General features: G+C 33.2%; 1 long non-coding RNA gene across 2 annotated transcripts; it reads left to right on the forward strand.

The window, feature by feature from the left end:
- Positions 1-1,591: 1,591 nt before the first annotated feature.
- On the forward strand, positions 1,592-21,690 carry LOC110008545 (uncharacterized). Of its 2 annotated transcripts, XR_016048172.1 has the most exons (5): positions 1,592-1,861; positions 4,041-4,090; positions 10,303-10,363; positions 20,203-20,373; positions 20,446-21,690. It is a non-coding gene; the product is annotated as an uncharacterized LOC110008545 (long non-coding RNA). The 2 variants fall into 2 exon arrangements; XR_016048173.1 differs by lacking the exons at positions 20,203-20,373; positions 20,446-21,690 and adding an exon at positions 14,067-14,263.
- Positions 21,691-22,315: the final 625 nt, after the last annotated feature.

Consider the following 22,315-nt stretch of genomic DNA (forward strand, 5'->3'; position numbering starts at 1 on the left):
TATGTAGAATGGCTATGAAATCAATTACATGCTTAATGGGTAATCTAACTTCGTGCGTCTCTTACCAAAAAAATCCTCTATCTCCCGCCATTCTCCCTCTCTCTTATGCCCATCCATTGTCCCGCCATTCTCCCTCTCTCCTGCGTACATCCATTCTCTCGCGATTCTCCCTCTCTCATGCGCATATCCATTTCTACTTTATCTCTAAACTCCACCTATAAGTGTTTGTACATACTGTACACATCCATTTCTACACTCTCTTGCACATCCATTTCTACATTTCTCTATCCCCAATTTGCCTTGTAGCCCTCATCTGAAGCATCATCTCTCATATAAAAAAAAAAACAATAAAAACAATAATTGATAATCAATGAGAAATTACACAACACAATCATAATAAAAATTTCATACAACATAATCGAGATTAATAAAAGTTCAATTGAAATACGATACCTCTTTAGTCTCCTCCAATGCCTCAAAATTTTCTACTGCAATTACCAAACCTTGTAGTTTACTAATCAAACTTCTTCCCATTTTTTAACTTGTACCATAAAGATTTTGAATTTGGTATCATAAATTTATTGTTTATTTGAAATTATATAGAGAGACATTTGAAATACTTATCATGTTGAAACTAAAGTCTAATCATGTTGAAACCAAAGTCTAATAATGTTAGAAGACATGTGATTCCATGTAAGTGCCAAAAGCATGCAAAATAAGTAGGAAATGATGACTTTAGAATGGTACAAATTATTATTAAAAAAATCTGTTTGGAATGGTGGTAATGTTATTATTAAAAACTCTTTTTGGACTGGTGTGATGATAACTTTAATTCTGCATTTCAATGAAATTTTGTGACAAAAAAGAAAGAAATGATAGTTTATAGACACGTGCTGGTAAAATGTTGGTAATGCATTTCTCATATTTCTTACAAACATAGCTAAACAGTAGCAATGTATTTCCCAAGTTGCATCTAAATACTACCCAAACAGTAACAATCCATTTGCAAGTAATGTATTATGCAGTAATATATTACGCCAGTAATATATTTCACAAACAATATATTTCAAAGTATCCAAACGACCCCTTAGTGAAAAAAAATGATTTGATAGGGGTGCAACCCATAGAAATAACTAAAGCCGCAACCCTTCTCATCGTCCATTAGTTTGTTTGGACGGTATGGATTTGTTTATATAAGTCAACAAGAAACCGGGGCGATTAGAGCTCCGATAACTTATATTTGGAACAAATTTTTTCAAGAAAAAAGTTTATATAAGGATGCTACCTTATAATGTAGAACTATGAATGCCTCTAAAAATTCCATCGAAAAAGGTAATTTTAATATTGAAAAACCCTTTGGTTGATCATCTCGATGTCGAGTTATATGACTATGAAAAATAAAAAGATTTTAAGCCTAAAAAATAGTGTATTTTACAACATATTATCTATTCAGTCTATTTTCAAGATTTTCATATGTTTATAGATCTACTTGAACCATTTTTTAAATTTAAAATTTTATAATTAAATATAAAAATAAATTTTGAAATAGTTCTAATAACATTTCACATCAAAACTATATACCATGCCATGATAAAATTTGACGTGCACCGTACCTCTACACCTGCGAAGGCGTCCGTACGCCAACTGTGCGCCCTTTTTTTCAAACCCTGGCCTTTTTTTCAAGCCTATTATGGGGATTGGGCCAATCTCTCTCTCGTTACTCTCACTGCAAGTAAAGCCCTGCATCAAAAGCCACTCGCAGCGTAAAAACTCAGAGAAGAAAATCACTCGCAGAGAAGAAATTTCAGAGAAGAAAACCAAATTAGAGAAGAAAACCAAATTAGAGAAGAAAACCAAATCAGTGAGTTTTTAGTTTTTTTTTTTTACAGTTTATTATGATGGTAAACCCCCATTGGCTGCAGTATTATACGACTTTTTTGTTACGTTTTTTGCTGATAAACCCTAAATCAGTGAGTTTACTCACTGATAAACCCTAAATCAGTGATTTTTTGTTTTTTGTTTTTAAATAGAGTTCTAGGGCACTGCAATAGCTTTATTTCGTGGATTTTCGGTGTTGTAAATCTAGATTTATGGTTAACTGATTCTTTTGAGTGCTTGACATCAAGTTCTCTGATTGTTTTGATTCAATTCCCTGATTAGTTCGTGATTTTTTTGTGCTTGTAAATCTGATTTTTCTTCTGCAAAACAACAACAGAAATGCATAGTTAACTGATAAATTGGAGCAATGTTCATTGTATTCGCTGCTGCTTTGTCTGGATGGTGTTTTATTTGCTATATTTTTGGTGGTTTTGACCTTTTTTGTTTTATAAATTCTGGTTACTGTATTATTTGTGTTGGAGTTCTAGTACGTGAGTCTGATATGCTAGGGTTTCTTGTTCTTGTTCTTAGATTTTTTTTTTCTTGAACACCTGATGATGGGTTCTTTGTGTGAGGATTACATCCGGTACATGTTTGTCCTAACTGGTTATAACTTATACTTGTCACTTTTGAGTAGTATCTCTTCAAATTTTTTATGAAATGCTCTGTTTTTTGGGCTTCACAGATGTAGTTTTGCACCTTTTATTTTAGCCAGTAACTGTACAGGTGTGATCACCATTTTTTACATGGGTATGGTTTTCTATTCTGAGTTCTCTTTTACTTTTTTTGGGATTTTCATTTGATATAATGGCTATGCATTTTATGTGTCCTTCCTTTTTGTCGACCATATGAATAAATCAACTGTGACTAAATGATTTATGTATACCACATGTCATTGTTCATTATCATTGTTGGTTGTCATGTTTATTTATCATCGCTGGATCACACATCAGTTTGATAAATTTTGTTTGGAAGTAAATTAGTATGTAATGCAATATGTTCTTAGATCTAATATTTTCATATCTTTGCTATGTGAGAAACTGAATTGTATCTGCCATGCTCCTCGACTTCATTCTCTATGGTTTTCTTGTTGAAATTGGGAAATATGCCTTATTGGTTGTGCAAATTTTTTGCATACATATATACATCTTATCCATCGATGGCTGAAGTAAAGGATTATGCAATATTTTCGCATACACTTATCATGGCTGAAGTAAAGGATTGATGTTCAAATGCTTTTTTTGAATGTTATCTTACGAGCTCTTTTCTACTGGTAGATAAGCTTTTTCTCTTCGAAGATAAGCTTAACCGATCCATGTATAAGGTTTATGGAATACTTATCAATTATGGCGGTTTTATCCATTAAAAAATGTCATCGGCCTCAACAATTTTAGAAGAATGTGGTATTAACCAATATGATATGTTTTTTTTTTCATTTTCTACTTATTAGGGCTTCTTTTGAGCTGTTTTTGTTCATACACATGTTTATTTTTCTTTGAAGATTTTTTTCATGGTATTGTAGATGATTGGGTTATCAAGCTAATATTTTATCTTATTCTATTATCTACTGATTTAGTGCCATTCTTTGTGCTTTTTATGTTCTTATACATGGGGTCATGTATGATTTATTCCTGAAATTTTGGTATGCATTGGCTATAAGCTTCTTGTAATTATTTTAAGTATATTTGAGGTGGATATTTGTTATGGGGCTTTTATTGCTTAGAATCCTAATCTTGTTAGGTACTTATGCAATGAATTGAAATGTGTTGCTTAAGTAATAAATAATCAGGAGAATTTTATATATTATGTTTTATGCAAGGGGATCTTTTTCTCCAATTGCAGAAGATTGTGGTATCCAACCATTATAACACATATTTTCATTTTCTACTGATTGAGGGCATTTTCTTGAGTTGTTTTTGATAATATACTTGGTTGATTTTTTTTGGAGGTTTTTTTTTTCCACCAAGTGGTTGTGTTTAATATTCTTGCAGTGTGTTTATGTTCTTTTTCTTTTGCTGGTTGATCTAGTTGTTTTGTTGTTGAACATTTGTATTTTCATAATAAATGGTCATTATTAAGCATAAATTTCTTTTTGTTATGTCAAAATTTACCTGCTCGATGCACTGGTATTTAATGTGTCTTGTATACCTTATTTTTTTCAGGACCCTCAAGCTCACCACTCCTAGCTGTAAGTTACGCTTTGTTTTGGAAGGTAAATCCATTTGTGGCATCCTCATGTTTTCCTCATGTAGCCCTTTTAATTTGCAAGGTCACATCTTGCTTGCAAAATCAGTTAAATTTGAATGCATTATCTGTCATGTTTTTATGTTACATGCTTGTTACTGCATAGTATTTGTGCATGCCACACTTGGCTTTTACAAATTTTAAGATGTTTGGAGTTCGTAATGTGATGGTACTCCTCTTTTTTGCATATGATCTTTTTGCTTGTCTTCATCCTATTTTATGTTTATTTATCTGTTGATTTATCTGTCATGCGCTTTTAAATGGAGAACATGCTTCATGCTAATCATTATTTGTGATTATAATTTCACCAATAATGTTTTAGGCAAGCAAGGGTGGTAAAAGGAATGGGAAAGTATATCATACATGCAATACAAAAGCAGTGAACTGCATGTAGTCTCAAACATTCATTCTTAATAACACTGGTTTGGGATTGTCCATCACCACACCCTACTCTATCGTTACCTGGTGAAAAAAGGCATGGTTCCTCTCAATCATCATTTAATGAGAGTGGACGGTTGAGACAGCAGGCAAAACTGTACTCACGTAGTGTAATGCTACACTCCCAAAAGAAGTATATACATAGGCCAAAAAAATCAGAAAGGAAGAATTCAAGTAATGCTATACACCCCCAAAAGAAGTATATACATAGGCCAAAAAATTCAAAAAAAGGAAAAAAATTCAAAAAAAGGAAAAAAATTCAAAAAAAGGAAGAATTCAAGTTATGTTTTGCTCACGAAGTTCTGCTTCCATTATAAATGCCGGCAAGGAGATATTAACTTTATCGTTAATAAGCTTGTATGTGCTGCCCTCCTCATGGGGTGGCTAATGATCAATTTTCAAGGTAGTTTTGGTTTAGCATGGGGGAATGGCTTATAGCAACTTCATTTGTAATTTAGTTTCTGATTCTAGCATGGGGGAAGTGGCCTTGTACAAACTTGGTAGTACTATCAAGGTTTTTGCGAATAGCATCTTGAGGGTCCTTCCGTACACTAATTTCCTAACATCTAAGATGTGTTAGGATCAAAGTTAGCTGAGCTATTAATTGACCTTCACTAACCTAGAGTTTAGTAGCTTCCTTTTAAGTTCCAAGGTTTGCTTTTCATGCACTAAGTTCCTCATATCTTACATGTGTTTTGGCCATAGTTAGCTGACCTATTAATTGAGATTTAGCCACCTGTACTTGGGTGCTCCATTTAAGATCCAAGGCTTGTTCTCTATATATTTTCCAGTAGTTTCCATTTGGAACTAGGAAAGTTGTGGCTTGTGAAATGCTCTGGCTAGAATCAGCATAATGACAGTAATAAAAACGCATCCCGCAAATGGTTCAAATCTTGCACACTTACTCCTCTTAAGAGAACTCATGAGGTACATACCTAAAGTTTGTTTCTTTCTGATTGTGTTCGCAGATGGTACAAAGAAGTATAGTATAACCCTGTTATACTATACTATGGTACAAAGAGAACTCATGAGGTACATACCTAGAGTTTGTTTCTTTCTGATTGTGTGCGCAGATGGTATAAAGATGTATAGTATAACCCCGTTATATTTGTTCAATGATTCCAAGAATCGTACATATTACCCATGCCCTTGATTCGATCCCCAATAAATGTTGTTTAGTCTACTTTAACTGAGAAAATGTCACTGACAAACAATACTTATCATGACCAAGGTATTAAAGTCAGAAATGCAAAAAAGGAAATTTTAAGAACAACAGGTCAGAGTACACTAGCAAATAAGTGGTAAAGATAGAAATGCAAAAACGAACTTTGAAGAACATCAGGTTGGAGTACAATAGAAAATAAGTGGTAAATATAGAAATGCAAAAAAGAAATTTGAAGAACATTAGGTTAGAGTCCAATAGCAGCTCTCGCTCCAAAAACACACCCACTATCGCTCTCTCTCGAGAAATATCAGTCTCAGATGCATATTTTTTTTAATTTTTGAAGCTAACAATCTTCCTCTTTACAAGCCAATAATTCACGGGACAATGGTCTGTAAATTAAGTATCTGAAAAGGATGAAAATTAGCAAGACTTTAAAGATATCCTTTGTGCATTTTCTGTTTCACCATAGTTTATTGATTTGGAAAGATTTCTTGAGATTAAAATCAAATATCTAATTTTGTTTATTAATATTGGTGTATTTCATACATACTAGAGGCGATTGTGAAGACTGCAAACTAAATTGTCGGTTGAAAATCAAATTGTTCCTTCGAAAATAGAGCATTTGAATATATTTCTTTTTATAGATAAACAGAACCATCTCCAACAATGGTTCCTTTTGTCTGGGAATCTCCAAAAACTTCGAATATATTTCTTTTTATAGATAAACAGAACCATCTCCAACAATGGTACCTTTTGTCTGGGAATCTCCAAAAACACACCCACTATTGCTCTCTCTCTAAAAACACCACTGTTAACTCATACCCACAACCCAACTCTCTCCCTCGCTCTCACCAAAAGCACACTCGCTAGCGCTTTCTCTCTAAAAACACAACTATTAACCATACCAACAACCCATCTCTCTCACTTTCTCTCACCAACAACACACAGCTAGCTATCGCTCTTTCTCTAAAAACACAACTGTTAACCTATACTAACAACCCAACTCTCTCTCTCTCTCTCTCTCTCACAAAAAACACACCTGTTATCGCGTTCTCTTTAAAAACAACTATTAACCCATATCAACAGTGATAGACGTACCTTGTTGCTGTGTGGCTTTTACGTGCGACTCCTCTGAAGTGAATCATTGTGGAGAGTGTAGAACCAGGGATCCTTTTAGAAGGTGTGAGAGAGGGAAGGAGAGGGTGGGTGATGGGAAAAGGGGAAATGGAGGGAATGGGATTTCACGCAGAGAGATATGGAAGAAGGGGAGATGGTTAGAGATGTAAAAGAGGAAATGGGAGAAAAGAGGTGGACTTGAGAGATAAGAAAGAAGGGAAGAGTTGGTGGGTGATGGGAAGAAGGCTTTTGGAAGGTAAACAATGATTTGATAAAGGAAAATTATGATAGTGATAGGATTAAAGCATGGGGAATTTATTAAGAGGTTGTGGGAGAGCGTGATGCGGGGGGATTTTCTGAATCCAAATGACAACATGCATTGAATGCTTATAATAATTGTATGTCGTAATCTATACAACTCGTTTGCGACAATATACACTGGATCATAGTGGTGTATGCTGAAAGTTAGACCAGACCGGGACAAGAAAATATTCTTTGGGCCCAAACCTGACCGGGCAAACATAGACCCGGGCCCAACCCAAAAATATACTGCAAGGCCAGGCCAGGACTGATGTAGGGAAATTTCAAGGAAGAGTAAAATCAGCAAGGATTAAAGCCAAACACAAGCATAATTCAAAGAAACCTAGGGTTTCTTCTCCATACTCTAAGCCAAGGTTTCAAAATTATAAGTTTTTCTCTCTTTCAATTTCTATAAATCATGTGTAAACCTTTCAAGGCTTTACACACCTCTTTATATATTACAATTCAATGTTCAAAGACATTACATGTCAATTCAATGATTTAAATGACCTATATATCTTAACTTAAACTTAAATTTTGTATTGGCAGTTTTATCTTTGTGAACAGTATTCGCAAATAGTATTTGTGATTAGTATTTTTATGAAATAAATAAAAAATAAAAAAACCCTCAAATTCGTAAAATCTAAAAAACCCTAGAAATAAATCTTAAAACTAAAACTATCGTATATATCCTTTAAAGTTGAATATAAATAAACCTAAGAATAATTTTTCCTCGATCATTTTTCCGTGGCTGGAAAAAACTCTTCGTCAAATTTTGAAGTGTGCTAAGATGAAATCAGCGGCAAAACCATCTTATTTGTTGGCTCAAAGATTATTCATGGTAAAAATAATTCCTCAAAAAATGGATCCCGATATGTATATTGAGGAATTAAGGCCACAATTTATAGATTTTGATTCAACCATGCTTCCACTGCACTAATTTGATTTCAATACCCTGGATATCTTGAATGCACTACCTCTTCAATATTAATGGGATCTTCAAAGGCCATGATTTGATCAGTCCTCTTGCTGCCTTCTCTCCATATTCTTCATCCTCTTCCAAAATTTTTTCATCTTCATCTTGAGCCTTTCCATAGATCGAATATCCGAAGAAATCTTGTTGTTCATCTGAGTATATATTGAAGATTGGTGGTGAATCCCAATCTACAATTTGCTGGTTCCATGCAATTTGTGTCAAAATTAAAAATCTCATCTTCCAAATCGAAAACCCGATAGTGATGTTCCCCTCATCTAGATCATCTGTCACTATCCTCATCACTCGACTCCCCATGCGGAGTGCAAAAGTGAAAAGGCTTGTACACAAGATCCTCGTGGGTTGAAAGATCATCGTCTTGCCCATTATTGCGGCACACTGGCCAAAGGCCGGAAGAGCCCTATGGAAGGCTGCCATTGCTGCCTCCATATGGGTTATCTAGAAAGAAAGAAACACTAGGATTTTCCATGGCCACAAATTACAAGTACCAGCTCTATTCCACAAGGTTACATCCCTAGTACCCTTCTAAGCATCTAGCCACAGGCTCTTCTCGGGCATTTCAGCGACTACTTTTCTCATCCAATGGGAAAACATCCTCTACCATCAACCACGAAAGCCACTAAGATCTAACAATTGGCAGCCACCTCAAGTGGCCACCATCAAACTCAATTTTGATGGTTGCTCTCTGGGAAACCTCGGCCATGTGGGATCCGGTGGAGTCTTTAGAGACCATCAACGCAATATCCTCTTGACATATTCTGAGTATCTTGGTCACAAAGATTCTCAATTCGCCGAAGCCATGGCCCTTCTCTTGGGTCTCAAAAGCTTCAACCATTCTTGGGCCTCACACCTATTAGTGAAAGGATATGCTCTTAACATCATCTCCTGAGCATCCGAGACGACCCCACCTCCATGGTACCTAGCATCGATGTTTGATGAAATTGCTTATACTTATAGGGATATGGACGTCTTAGTCTCATGGAAGCATACCTAGAGGACTCACGGAAGCATACCTAGAGGACGTCCAACAAGCTCACCGATCTACTGGCGAGAGACCGGGCTAGGACCCAAGATGTAGACCAGGCCTGGTCCAACCCCTTTTTTGCTTTGGACCAAGGAAGGCACATAGTGTAAAACATCTCTATAAGCCCAAGTTTTGTTCAGGAACTTACTGTAAATCTCTTGTAATCGGGCAGGTTTATACGCCTATTTTTGTACAGGGTCCGCTGACCTATTTTTTACTGAGAGACCTGTCTAGGGGGTCCTCTCGGATGATCACACACTTGTAATCAATTTTCATTCGCAAAAACAGAAGTTAACCATCTCTCTCAAAAAACAAAAAAGATTTGACAGTTAAAAGCCAATTTGTGACATTGTGACTCAAGCCATCTTAGCCAACTGCTTAGATCTGTTGGCTGAGACTAGGGGTCACATATATTATATATGTGGGTGGGTTCTCATATAAAGCCTTCCCATATGATGAAGGGTTGAGGAGAAATGAGGAAGAATGTGCTTTGGGCATCTTACCTCCTTATATTTTTGGAAAACAACGGCAATATGTCTGAAGCTCATAGAGTCACAGCTCATTCGAGTTACTATACACTGAGTAGGCATGTAGTGCTCCCTTCCTGGCTGGGTGCAGGTGACTCGGCTGAGTTCCAAGTGGACTTGCCAGGTTTGCTAATACTGGACTCTGTTGTTCATAACCACCATGAATGTTGTCCATAACCACCATGAATTAGAAATGGATTGAGTCTGATTGTGCATTGATTTTGGATTGAGTCTGATTGTGCATTGATTTTGCTATGTAAGCCATGAACACTGGCCTCATTGTGAAGTAATGAAATAAGTATTGAATAACTATGGGCTCATTCTATCACAAACGTTTTTCCCATGAAAAGCTATATAGAAATGATTTGAAAGATTCATGCTCTAAATTTCTGCTTTCCGCTATCAAGGTAATCAGCTCGTTATCCTTAAATAGAATGTGATAGTGTGCCTCCATAACTAATCAAGTGTGACTATAATTTGGTCAAGATATTTAATATAAATTAAAATGATATTCATTTTCTCCAAATGCTATATTTTTCAAGCCATTTTATTTTGAGATAGATCCAATTATGTCGTTTGTTTGGGTACATTAACATTGGAATTTGGCCGGTGGCAGTTGTGCTGTGGTCTCCAAATACCCCGGTGACTGAGCCCAAGTCTTGAATCACAAATTACTGGTATAGTAAGCCACTCTTTCCTATATCATGCTTATGTCTGTGCATATCCATATTGATTCTTATGCATTTATTCATGTCATGCTTGTGTATGCAAATCACTATTATTATATCTTGATGTTAATATACATTTGATCTCGAAGCACACAATTTTAGCTTGCATGTATATTATAATAACGTATTCAGTGGTGCCTCTCCAATAGAAGAGAATCATGTATTTTATGACACATGTAAGACTATATGCATCCTATTTTGGTTATATGACAAAAAATTGTTGTACCTGTCAAGTTCTTAAAAGCTATAACTTGGTGGCTGATTTTGTCCCTGTCAAAACTGAGTTAACAAGCTGAGCGAAACACTTGACTGAGTAGTACTCCAATGAGTTTGTCAATTTTTTTAAATAGTTAATAAGAAACATAGTGTGTCCATAATGGGATTTAAACTCTACTTGTTCCCAACTCCAACCACATTCCTACCACTCTGGAGATAATCATTATGTCTCATACTGATACCAGATTATATATGACCCAGAATTCAGGCACATCCCAAGTTTTTACATTTAGTAAAACTTGGCCATTGGATGTGGGGAGTTGACCCAGCTACTTGGAAAGTATATTTAATCCATTGATTCTTGTTTTAAGATTTGTGTTGACTTCCGGTTAATTTTGTTGATAGTGATCCCAGCCACACTAGTATAGCTATAGATTTTGTCTCTCTTTTGTTTTTTTTTGTTTTTAAATAATTTTTTTAGCATTATTATGGCTATAAGGGAATCTAGGTATTTTCAGTTATGAAAAAGTAGCGTTCTCAAAATTTGGCGGGTATTTTTTTCGAACATGGAGAAAATTTTGGACAAATATATATATATATATATATATATATATATATATATATATATATATATATATATATATATATATATATATATATATATACATATGGGAAAAGTTTATATAAGGTTGCAACCTTAAAATGTAGAATTACAAATGCACCTAAAAAATCTATCGGAAAGGTTGTTTTAATGTTGAAAAACTCTCTATTTGATCATCTCGACATCGAGATGTATGAATATATATAAAAAAAGGTTTTTGAGTCTCAGAAATGGTGCATCTTGCAACACATTATCTAGGCCATCTATTTTCAAGATTTTCACATGTTTATAGATCTTCTTGATTTTAACTATTTTTGGAGGTTAAAATTTTCTAATTAGATATGAAAATAGATTTTAAGATAATCCTAAGAATTATTTACAACAAAATTACATGTTATGATAAAATTTGGAGGTGCACCTTAATTGGATTGTTTAAGGTTGCAACCTTATAGAAACTGCACCATATAGTGATGATAATAAATCACTAATGGATCAATTAAAACCTAAAGAAAATATTATTATACCAGACAACGATAAAGGGAAAACAAAAATCCCTGAACATGATAATATGACTCTTCAAGAAGAAATAATGCGCCAAGAAAATGAAAATATCGAACCATCAATTGCCAACACAATATCAAATATACAAAAAGCATTTTCTGAACATCATATTACCTCGGATATGATATTATTATGGTCAAGGGACTCAGCCAGGCTGTAATCCTTGGCGTACCTTTCCTCACTCTGTTATATCCAATTACTATTTCCCATACAGGTATTGAAACAAATACCCATGGTACCCCTATTAAAGTGTGGGTAAAGTACGGTCCCCCCTGCAAAAATTCACGGGTAAAGAAGTCAGGTAAAGAATTAGCAGAGCCGTGAAGATGCTCAATAGAGAAATCAAAGGCAGATAGAATGGCTTGCCATCGGGCAAATATTTGTTTGGAAACAAGGTTTTGAACATCTTTTTGCAGAATATCTTTGGCGGCTTTACAATCGGTGCGAATAAGAAAATGTTGGTTCAAAATATCAGTTTGAAATTTACAAACACAGTGAATAATAGCAAGTAATTCTTTTTTCACAGTAGAATAATTTTTTTATGTAGGATTCCATGCTTTGGAAGTAAATCGTATTAATTGTTCTTTAGAATCAACTGATTGTTTTAATATACCACCAAGTCTTAATTCAGAAGCATCACATTCAATTATTTTAAAAGCTGTAGGATTAGATAAAGTTAAAAATGGTAATTCTTGGGCTTTTAATTTAAGTCGCTGTACAGCCAAAGTATGGATCTCAGTCCATGGTAGAGGATTCTTCTTCAATCGGTCATATAAGGGTTTAGCATCAAGAGCTAGATTTTGGTAAAAATCACTTGTATAATTTAGACATCCTAAGAATCTTTGTAATTCAGTTTTGTTTAAAATTTTGTCAGGAAATTTATCAGCAAAGAGAATGGATCTATCAATTGGGATAATTGTCCCTTGATTTATATTATGTCCTAAAAATCTAATTTTTGTTTGGAAAAGATTTAACTTTTTAGCAAAGACTACTAACCCATCATTTTTAACTGTGTGAATGAAAGTATGAAGATGTTTAAAATGTTATTCAAGAGATTCAGAAAATACTAGAACATCATCAATATAAACTATCATGAATTTATAGAAAGGATTAAATATATCATTTATTATTTTTTGGAATTCAGATGGAGCATTTTTAAGACTAAAGGGCATAACATTCCATTCATATTGTCCAAAAGGGACATTAAATGCTGTTTTATATTTATCTTCTTCTTTTATCTGTATTTGCCAAAAGCCAGATTTAAATCAAATTTGGAGAAAATTATTGCATGTAAGAGTCTATCGAGTAAATCTTTTTTATTTGGAATGAGATATCTAATCCATTGTAATATTTTATTGAGAGGTTTATAATTAATAACTAATCGTGGAACTCCTCGTTCTTGTTCGGCATTTTTATTGACATAAAAAGCAGAGCAGCTCTATGGAGATGAACTGGGACGTATGAGTTTCTTATGAACTAAATCTTTAATTTCATTATGACATGTTTGTAATAATTCCGTATTCATCTGAATAGGTCGAGCTTTTGTTGGTATTTTTGTTTCACTAAAATTTGGTTCATATGGTAATCCAACAATATGTTGTTTTCTATGCCAAAAAGCGGTTGGTCGATCATTACATATTTCGTTTTCAATAAAACTTTTGAGTTGTATTTTTTGTATCATATCATTAGTTTGGAGTTTTTCACTGATAATCTTATGTTTGATTTCATGTTGTAACGATCCTATAAAATCTTCTTTTTGTTTGATATTTTGTTTGAGAATATTATTTTCTTTGATTTTTGGTTTATCAAGGAATTCAAATTTAATAGGGGTACCATGGGTATTTGTTTCAACACCTGTATGGGTATGGGAAATAGTAATTGGATATAACAGAGTGAGGAAAGGTACGCCAAGGATTACAGCCTGACTGAGTCCCTTGTCCATAATAAATGGAATAGGAAAACAATGTCCTTCATTACAAATTTTAGCATTAGATAACTTGTATTTAATAAATAGTCTACTTCCATCCGCAGTATTAAGGATTTGAGTAGTTTTATCGAAATATTTTGTATAATAATATTTTCTTTAGGTTTGGGATCTTTTATTTCTAATTTGGATAATTTGGAAATTAATTGATCTATTAGTGACTTATTATCATCACCTATATATGAAATTTTTCTTTATTTATATATATATATATATATATATATATATATAATTTTTTTTTTTGTAATGATAGGATTTACATACTTTTTGTGGTCTTGACTCTTGACCAGCTATAGTTATATACACACACGGACGGCATACAATGCTCGGAGATGTTATTTGTATACAATTTGTTGTATGTGCCATCCATGGCAGGCTGTGGACATAAAATATCTCCTTGTTTTAAGTGGACTTCGATGGAAGAACAGAACTCCACCAAAGTGGTGGAGACGTAAGTGCAATATACAATCGAATATGTTTGTGCAAACCCTAAATTGTACTTCCTGGGGACTTTCCCCCACCCACCCACCACCAAAAAAAACTTTTAATTCGACATTATTCACACCAATGCTATTTATTTTTGTACCCAACCATCCCAAAATAAAAGAGTTGATTTTTTTTTTAATCAAAATACCCTCTATTTTAATGCATGTTTGACATCCAACATGTGCCGGTCCCACATAAAAATGTGTAGGACCGGCTTATCTTCAAAATGTGCTTGTTTGATATAAAATGTGTCGAGCTGGCTTTAGACAAAATGTGCGGGTCTCACTTTATATGCCTAGAAAGTAAACTGTTTTTTGGGGGGTTGGTATTTATAATTTTTCATTTATTTAAAGTAGTATTCCTGGACTAAATTGATCCTAGACCATTATTGCACAATATCCATTAAAGATTCTTTGATCTAGCCTCCAAAAAAAAAAAAAAAATTTAAATAAGAGACTTTGAGCATCGTTGATGAAAGTTTCGATGGTTGATCTCTTCAAAAGCTTGATTCGTTCCAACAAATATACAAGCCTGAATCTGATTTCGAATGAATCGCAGCATATCAAGTAATTTACTAGCGAAGTCAATTGTTTGGTTGATGGGTTAACTGCGGGTCAAGAAACAGGGGTTTTTGGGGGGTTTTTTCAGTTTGGAGATAATGTCTTATGCGAGCATGCATAACTCCATAAGAGACATTCCTAAACTCTTCCTAAATTTTAAATCATGGAGAAAAATTTTAAATAATCGTTCTTGTCTCAAGGGAGAACCACTTCTTCGCATCGACGTTTAATAAATGGATCGGTGTCTCGGATCGGGCATCTCAAGAATCCATCTGGATCGGTGAATCGGATTGGGAATGTTGGTTTTTTAGGAATCATTCTAAAACATTCAAAAAAATTCAAATTTTTTTATTAAAAATCATTATAAGTGTTGTTTTTTTAGAAATAAAATAAAAAATGAGGGTACCACAATAATAACTTTTATTTTTATGCATCAATATACGAATATTGAGATGTTCATTCCCTATATGAAGATTTTCAAGCATTTATTAAAACTTAATTAAATACAATATTATACATTGAAATTAGAAATTATTGGTTTGTATTTTATTATCATTTTATTATACAAATAAGAATAAATTTGAAATTTTCTTATAATATCATCTAATTTAAAAATAAAATTTATGACTAACAAAAAAAATACATTGCATAATTTATAATGTAAATAAATTAATACATTGAGTAATTAGATTAATTGTTAATTACAATATTATAATAAACGTGAATAAAAAAACAAATGTACAACCTTCACCAATAAATAAATCTAATATATGATAATTAATGTTGATAGAAATATAGAATTTAGTGACATAAATTTGCAATCATATTTTAATAAAATTAGAAAAATAAATAAAGAAATTCATATTTGCAATGTGGGATAATTGATAAAGCAACCTGAAATAAATTCTGAAGTGGTATGAGCTAGTGTTATTTTTCTATCTTAAAATATCTCATGAACTAGTATTTTTTTTAATGTTTAATAAACCAACATTAGTATTATTTTTTGCTTTTGTTTTAAATATCCTATGAGCTAGTACAACAATTTCATATAATTATGTTAATTTTTGTAAATTATTATATAGAATTTTATTTTGGTAATTATATGTAATTAAAGATTAATTATATGTATTTTATGTATATTATAAAAAAGAAATAAATAGAATTAATTTAAATCTTAGAAATAAATAAATATAATTAATCTGAAAAGAATTATAGACCATTTCATTTTATAGATGTTCTTGTATAAGAGAGATTTATTTATAGAGCATTTAATTTATAACGTACTGTTCACTGTAGCAAATCGAACTGTTTAGTGTAGCAAATCAAACTGTTTAGTGTAGCAAATCAGTAGCTTTGGAATTTTTTTTCAAAATTGAGGGCTCATGTTGCCCACATTTTGAAAAAAATGTATGGCAACTAGTTTTTATTTTTATAAACTAGTATTAGTAATAATTTTTAATTTTGTAATATCCTATGAGCTAGTACTTTTTTTTTAATCCCTATTAACTAATATCTTAGTAGTAAATAATACCTAATATCCTAATAATATTAATCAATGCAACTATTGTATTACAAATTGCAAACACCAATATTTACTGCCCATTTTCTTCCCACAATTCTAAAATCTCTGTGGTCTCGCACATACAGCCCATTTATTAAAAGATTCTCATCAAGCATTTTTTTTAATCCGCGCTCTCTATAGTCTCATCGTAAACACCAATGGCAGATGTGGGACCATGTAGTTGTGAGATGTGGGACTATGTTACCCACTCATCCCAATTAATGTGCTGTAGGCTACGTGCATGCCTCATCTATTACCACACGGGTCATGTGCATGCCGCATTGTGTTGAATGTGGATGACGTCATTGTGTTGCGTGTGGATGACCTCAAGGTAAGTGGGATTTTTTTAATAGAAAAATGACAAGAAAAATGTTACAGACAAGTCTTCAGCGGCGATCTGTATCCACAGATCCGGCAGGATCCTGTTGATTTGAAACGGTATATCTGATCAGATCGACGATTTTTTAAACATTGATGCATCAGGGAACATAAATCTAATAATGTAGAACCACGTCCCTTGGGGCACAAAGCACTTTTGCTTTATGAATGCTGATAATTATCTTTCTTAAGTTATGCAAATAAAAAATAAATTTTTAATTTAATTTATTTATATTTTTGAGGACTTAGAAAGTATTTTTATTTAGGTTTTTAGTTTTTTGGGCTTATTTTTGTCTTCTTTTGGTTGTAGAGATTTGAAGGCTAGATGGATATAGATATAAATTAGTATGTTTGTTAGATGGATATAGATATAAATTAGTATGTTGTTAGATGGATATAGATATAAATTAGTATGTTTTAAGAGATAAGGGAGAAATTGAGTTAGTTTTCTATTTTTACTTTATATTTATTTATAATTTGTATTTAAATGAAAGTGGTCCTTTCTCTGTAGGGTAGTGATCGGAGAATAAAGAAAGAGTTGATTTTGTGAAAAGATCTTAGGGTGGATTTCCTTGCAATAGGGTGTAATCTCACAAACTTTTAATTTTATTTTTTATTTTTATTTTTCTGATTTATTATTTTTCTTGCATCACTACAAAACAATAAATAGCCTCACGCTTCAGTTTTCTAATATAATTTTATGTACAGATTTTATTTTTTAAATAAAAATGATACATGTCAGTGTAACGAACTTGAAAAATGAATTCCCTATTTCCAGGTAAAAATAAAAACTCCTCTATTTTTTCTGGAAATTTAGGCGACTTGTTTGTATTAAGAAATATAGATGCCCGTGTTAATAAGATTGGGTAACAATGGCCTGGAAAGGAAAGAAGATTTGGATATGGGATTGGTACATGTATTTAGGACTTCCCAATAACTTCTCTAAACGTTTAGAATGGATAGCTCCGCTCCCACTAAGACGGCCGGGCCGTCCTTCTCTTTAAGTTAGTTTTTAAGGAAGGGTTAAGTCTTAAAAATAACTCATGTAGGTTTTTCATGAAAACTTATTTTCTTTTCATCAAAGCTTATTTTTTTTTCAAATAAATGACAGAATTCGAAAGAATTCTATGCGCTTTAAGTTTTTAATATACTAGGCCAAATTGATTCTGGGAAAGTATTGGTCGATAGCCCCTCTAAAACCACCCCCTTCTATTTCATGTCCCTTTTGCTTTTCTTTTTTATTTAAGCTTGTCTTGTATTTTCTCAAATCCCCGTAATCCCCAGCCCATGAGCCCCTACTTTATTATCCTTCTTTTCTATCGGCCCAATCCAATCGCGATCCGACACGGAATATATAGGGTGGACAATCGGGTTTTCAAACATTGGATTTGGATGCTATTGTCAAAACTTGGCAAGTATTTTTTTTTTCCATATGCCCTATTTTGATTTTTTATTTTTTTTTTGTCTTTAAGATTTCCCTAACTGTAAGTTAAAACATTTTGCCAATTTTTGATTTATTTGACTTTTTGTTTTTATATTTATATTTAAAAAAATTCGAGGATTTTTTGGCCCTATACAATTTTCTATACAGTAGTTGGGCGAATCTAGTTGGACTTGCCTGAGTGGGCCCATTGGGCCAGGCCGAGTACTTGGCCTGAGGCTGGTTTTAAAACATTAGTATAAATTATAATTTATGCAAATATAGAGAGAGGGAGATGAAAAATGAATTTCTTTGAATTAATAAGGGCCTTATATTCCTGAATCAATTCAGGACTTATTTTGACTTATTTGAAATTTGAAATAATAAAGTAGAATAGCAATTTTTTGTGCTCTTATTTTTTTAAATAATATTTTGACTTATTTGAAATTTGAAATAATAAAGTAGAATAGGAATATAATAATCTCCTATATGTATTGATTTTTTTCCCCAGATTTTCCTTTCTTTGTAAAAAGGAGCATTTAATAAAATTAAAGGGTTTAAACAATGAATAATATCGTTGCCGCACAAGATTTCATGGGCAGTGATTAAGTTTGGGTCGTTGCGTCCACATGCTGCTGCGGACAGCCAAAAGTTGGACAAGCCCTTTTAATGGTTAGATTGAACCTGTACAAATTAATTTTATTTTTTATTTTTATTACTTTTAATTTAAAAATTATATTTATTTGAAATTTACTTCATTTTTATAAGAAGAATAAACTAAAAATAATTAAAGGTATTTTAAAAATTACCGACCAAAATAGATATTTGTATTTTAGTTATCTTTGTATTGAACTTACATTAAATTAAGGAACAAAAATAAAATATGAAATTAATCTTCGGCTATTCAATATGGCCTTCATACTTTTCTTTTAGGTTTCTTGAATTATGTTTAAAAAGATATGACAATTTAAATTTGGCCAAGCTTTCTATGCTTCCCTTGCAGCAAATAAGTTCTATCATCCCTTTTATCTAACCCTCCATTCTGATTGGAGGGTTAAGATTGTCCCAATCACAATGTCACACCTCTACACTAATTTTTTTTTTTATAAACTATTTTGACATCAAATTTTGGACGTTCATTCCTATATTAAACTCGCACAAGCGAAAAATAAAAAAAAAATATTTTCAATAAAATAAAATGACCAAAATACCTCTGAAAGTTTCAAGGGATATTTTGGTCATTATATTTTATCAAAAAATTATTTTTAATATTTTTTATAGGTGTGCCCCAATGAGAACATGACACATGCCAAATTTCATATTCACAATTTGTATTAAAAAAAACTAAAAATAAAATACTTTGAGACGTCAGATCTAAGATCAAACGGTGAGTGGCTCTCTTGATAAAATATGAGGAGGTAGATGGTAGGGGGAAGATAGTACTTCTATGTTATAGGGGAAGTATAGAAACCTTTCCTTTTAAATAGTGCTTTAGTTTATCCTGTAGGGTAAAATTTAGGGTTTTGCAGATCTTTTCCTTTTTTGTTACTTTTGAAAACTCAAGTTTCTTAATTGATAAGCATTCTATCGATCTCCATGGTTTTGAAGAGTAATAATAGTAAGTTTGCTTGCTTTTTTATTGAGATTGAGTTTAGCAGAGGATGGGATAAGTTTATCGCATGAGTATAGTAGTCGCATCTGGTCAAAGAGGTAGGTTCATTGGAATTTGAATTGAACCTTTTTTGACATAATAAATAAAGACGGGTGTGAATATTTTCTGTTCTCTTTTCCGTTCCAACATTGATAGGATTCACGGACCCACCCTCCTTTATACGCTGAAACATAGGCATTTATTTCCTAACTAATTGATGCTGAAACATAGGCATAGGCCTTATTACCAAGAATTTCTTTCCTAACTAATTAATTATTATACCAAGAATTTCTTTCCTAACTAATCATATTATTAATATGAATCAGAATCAATCACCATGTCTAACACCTATCTTTCTCTCATTTATCAGGGAAACACCAGTTGAACCCTACACCTACCTACTTGTTACCTGAAAATTCTAAATTCAAAGAGAGTAGAGGAGACATCAGATGAAAATGCAGAGAGCGTAATGGCAGGGAGGAAGAGATTGTTCCCTTGAAATCCTTATTCTTGAAGAACTTTCATGCCCCAAAAATAAGAGGTCAGTAAATAAGATGGATGAGGTTCCTACCCCTGAATTTCTCATTCGTGAAGGTCTTTCATACCCAAACAGGAAGAGATCGGCATCCAAAGGTGGAAGGAAGAGATGCGAACAGAAGAGATCAACAGGGACCGAGACCTTTATATATGTTATGATATTATGGAACGAATTTTATTGGGACTCCCTGTAAAAGCCCTTGGGAGGTTCAGATGTGTTTCTAAGCGATGGAATGAAGTCCTCTCCTCTCTCTCCTTTGTACGAACCCATTATCTTACACCTCCCTCACCATCCACTCCTTTGCTTTTGTTGTTACCATACCAGATTCTACACCGTCTTTGCTATATCTTCTTTCTCTTACCTTCTAAACTCAACTGAAACCCTCCCATCGTTTGAGTCATGGAGTCTGGCGTGCATCATGGTATGCTACTTGATTACAAGTTCTACTTTGGCTTTGACATTGTTAACCCTATCACCCTTGATTCTATGAGTATGGAGAAGACTTTCCAGTTCGAGAGTGGTTTCATGTTTGGATTCTATTACAACCCTGTGAGCACCACTTTTTATATATTGACGTACTCACTCTATTGGTTCCTATACTTATCAAGCACTGGAAAGTGGATGCAAGTGAGGTCTCCTCGCTGCCGTCGATGCTCTCTCACTCTCTTCTACACTGTTTTCACGTGCGTGCTCGGAAAATTCTACAATGTGTTCTGTGCAGAAGAATCTGGAGGGTATAGCATTGAGGTTTTTGACACAGCCATAGGGGAGTGGGAGGAACGCCTTCCATTGCCCACAGGAATCCCACGCCCTGATAACTCCGATTTTGGGTTTAGTTTCCTTGAGTGGGAGGGGCAGATATGTATTGTTCATGGCTGGTTTCATCAGGGAGATAGAAAAGAATGCAGATTGGGAATATGGGCTTTGAGGCCAAAGGAGAAGAGGTGGGAGAAAGTGATAGAAATGGGCCTTGGGAAAAAGTTGAAAAGTTTTGAGAGGGTTCTGTGGATCGCAAAATGCCGATGATAATGCATGGCGAGTTTCTCTTTATTTGCCGGCAAGGGACCATCGTGTTATTCAATTTGAGGAGCGGACAGAGAAGTGAAGTGAAGTGGAACACCAGAAAGTATGGGCGTTTACTCCGGCTGCTTCTTTACAAACCCTCACTGCATAGCTCAACACATCGCATACCTTGATGTGTTAGCAACATGTCATATGTGTTTTCTGTTTCCTCATTTTATTTTTGTTTATCCCTCCTTTTGAGGGATCTGATTCGAGTTGAATTTTTTATAGAGCTAAACTAAGTTAATTTTGAGGAAAGGTTGTCTTAAAAACAACTCATGCAGGCTTTTCATCAGAACTTAATTTTCTTTTCAAATAACAGAAGGAATTCGATGCGCTTTAAATTTTTAATAGATAATTTCACCTTTTATTTTGCCTATACTATTTATGAGTAACAGTTGTATAAGCGAATCAAAATTTCTAGCGTGTGGTTTCAAAGGAATTCGGTGCGCTTTAAATTTTTAATAGATAATTTCACCTTTTATTTTGCCTATACTATTTATGAGTAACAGTTAGTATTAGCTAATCAAAATTTCTGGCGTGGTGTTTCAATAAAGTCGCAACCTTAAACAATCCAATTAAGGTGCACCTCTAAATTATACCATTAATATAATTTTGACATAAAAAATTATTAGGATGACTTGAGAATCTATTTTTATCTCTAATTATAAAGCTGTAAACTCTAAAAAATGGTTCAAATCAAGTAGATCTATAAACATATGAAAATTTTAAAAATGGATGGTCTAAATAACGTGTTACAAGATATACTATTTGTTGGATTCAAATATTTTTTTCTTTTCATATTCATACATTTCGATGTCGACATGCAAGTAGATTTATAAACATGTGAAAATTTTAAAAATGGATGGTCTAAATAATTTGT

This window comes from Amborella trichopoda, chromosome 13 (assembly GCF_054954075.1).
Source record: "Amborella trichopoda isolate Santa Cruz 75 chromosome 13, AtrichopodaSantaCruz75HAP2 v2.0, whole genome shotgun sequence".
Lineage (NCBI taxonomy): Eukaryota > Viridiplantae > Streptophyta > Magnoliopsida > Amborellales > Amborellaceae > Amborella > Amborella trichopoda.